Source organism: Eriocheir sinensis, chromosome 45, assembly GCF_024679095.1.
Source record: "Eriocheir sinensis breed Jianghai 21 chromosome 45, ASM2467909v1, whole genome shotgun sequence".
In the NCBI taxonomy this organism is placed as follows: domain Eukaryota; kingdom Metazoa; phylum Arthropoda; class Malacostraca; order Decapoda; family Varunidae; genus Eriocheir; species Eriocheir sinensis.
The window spans coordinates 14133694-14136223 of record NC_066553.1 but is presented as its reverse complement, the minus strand read 5'-3'; the positions used below and the strand labels follow the sequence as shown (position 1 = coordinate 14136223).

Genomic DNA, 2530 nt, shown 5'->3' with positions numbered 1-2530 from the left:
TGTGGCAGCAAACCTGCGACGGAATGCATGTATATGCCGGCTGCCACAGTCCCACTCATCACCTGGGCAGCAAGATTGACCCTCATCTTTGAAAAGCCTTCTTCACACATGTGACGTTTACTTAATTTTGGAGCAAGCCTGATTTTTTATTCATGATCTTTTGTAAAGAAATTTTTAATATGATCCCATGAAATTACATTACCCCCTATCTTGATATTATACTTTAAAAGAGTGTTCCTGAGGCTTTTCAACAGATGAGGCGCATCATAGAAGAAATGTATCCTCTCACCACTCAGCTCAAAAGAGGGTTTTTCGGGAGACATGCCAAGAGTCTGAAACAGGGAACGGTGAGCACCTTCTTGGTCACAAACAGTAAACATTACTTTCATCCCTGTTTCTTGAACTTTACTGATAGACGCTTCAAACAGCTCTTGCAACCTACTAGTGGTAATCCCTCCCGAGTAAAAAAAGTAACCCAAGACCATTTTCCAGTTTTTAATAAGACCCTTTACCATGAAAACAAGTGCATGATTCGCCAATTTGAGACTCTTGCCGTGTTCACCAAAATCCTCTCTGCCGATTACAGTGTCAGTGGCCTTGTCAAAATGAAGAGATTCCTTTAAGCTCATTGCGTCAAACACAATGCCACAAAGAATCTCTTCTTTTGGCAAGGCCTCTGCCTTATTCTTAAGGACTGTCAGAGTAGACTTGCTCCAGCCAGTATGTAAAGGTATCTTTCGCAACCATGAATGCAAAGTAGAAACAGAAGGAAGACGGAAAATTGAACGAAGAAATCTGTAAGCTTTAGGACTATGATGAAATGTGGCTAGAGCAAATCTCCTCTCCTGCACCCCATACCTTACTCCTGTCTTACTTTTTACAGCATTCATAATCTGCCCTTTTACTAAGTCTAGAAGTGTCCCACCTAAATACTTTTCCATCTTAGAAATCAATTGGGCTGGTGTTTTCACCAGGTTACGTGATAGTGTTAAGTTTTTCTTCCTTAAACGGTACAGTTGGTTCTGCAGGAGTTTCACTTGGTTACCTGTTGATAAAATTATTTCATTAATACCAACGTCAGAAATATAAGACCTGAGAAATTGATCTAAAATTGATTACTTCTGCCAATGTGAGACATTACAATTACTAAAAACTAGGATTTTGCTATTGCCATGATTATAGTGAACATAGTTATAACATCTCGGGAACAGAAAATATCTTGGAAGTTTATAAGGTGTTACTTTAATTTGAAAGGCAGATTGTAACATTATTGAATCTAGTTCTTATGTATTGCTTTCCATAGATAATATATATGTGGATTTTAAGAAATTACAAACAAGACATGTCCTCCAAGTTTACACTTACGTTTCCTGCAGAACTTTGGAACCACATGCACCTGTTGCTCGCCAGCCAATGTTTGATTTCCTGAAAAATTCATGTCTATCATTAATGGTGCATGCCATGAAGACCCACAATCATAACAAAAGCTTAACATAAAATCATAATAGTTGCAGAACCAATAATTAAAAAAGCAACAAAATAAAAAGGTAGTGCTGCAATACATTTACTAACATCATCTTTATCCCTCCATAAAAGTAAGTGCAAACATCATTAATGCAATGATTACCAATTCCTTCTTCAGCTTATTGCTGACCTTGAGAGAAAACTTACTTGTTTAAAGTTAGTATCATATTTCATGTATATAATATTTTAGTATGATCGGCAGAAGGGATACTTTACTTAGAAGAACATTCCCTAGCAGAGATGAGTTATGCTGCAATTTATGTGAGAAAAAACACCCATCCTTTAAATATCCTTCCCTTTGTTAGCAAATTTCATTTGTAAAATTAATGAAAAGAAAAAAAAAACATTACCTCCACTAAGGTTCTCAGAGGTGTCTTGGATGCCTGGCACAGGTGAGGATGTGTGCCCAGCATTCACATTTTCAGGTGGTGTTACTGGGGCAGGTGGTGCTTCAGGGACAGGTGGTGTGTGGAGTGTCAGTTGCTGACCACTCATGATCCCATTCCTCTCTGTAATTTTAGTTATAATATTAGCAAAGACAGTAATTACTATGTAACTGGTAGAAATACACCACATTCTTATTGCTGATCTTATCATATGTATGTATATACACACACATATATAATGTATATATATGCATACATACATATATATATATATATATATATATATATATATATATATATATATATATATATATATATATATATATATATATATATATATATATATATATATATATATATATATATATATATATATATATATATATATATATATATATATATATATATATATATATATATATATATATATGGGCCGTACCATAATATCTACTACCCTTGCCTTATCCTACTCTGTCTATAGTTATACATTAAGGGAAAGGAGATTGTCCTGAAAAAGGAATATTAAAAATCATGGCCCAACAAGTAAACTGCAAGGTAACAGTCCCGTAGAGAACACTCACGCAATCGCCTACACTCCCTTGCTTTGGAAATAAACAAAA

The 2530-nt window shown here is 34.9% G+C and overlaps 1 long non-coding RNA gene across 1 annotated transcript; it reads right to left on the bottom strand.

Annotated features, from left to right (window-relative positions):
- Window positions 1-347: 347 nt before the first annotated feature.
- On the bottom strand, window positions 348-2012 carry LOC126980822 (uncharacterized). The gene is made up of 3 exons (XR_007733610.1): window positions 1875-2012; window positions 1366-1425; window positions 348-1045 (listed from the first exon to the last, which is right to left on the bottom strand). It is a non-coding gene; the product is annotated as an uncharacterized LOC126980822 (long non-coding RNA).
- Between the last annotated feature and the right edge of the window lie 518 nt (window positions 2013-2530).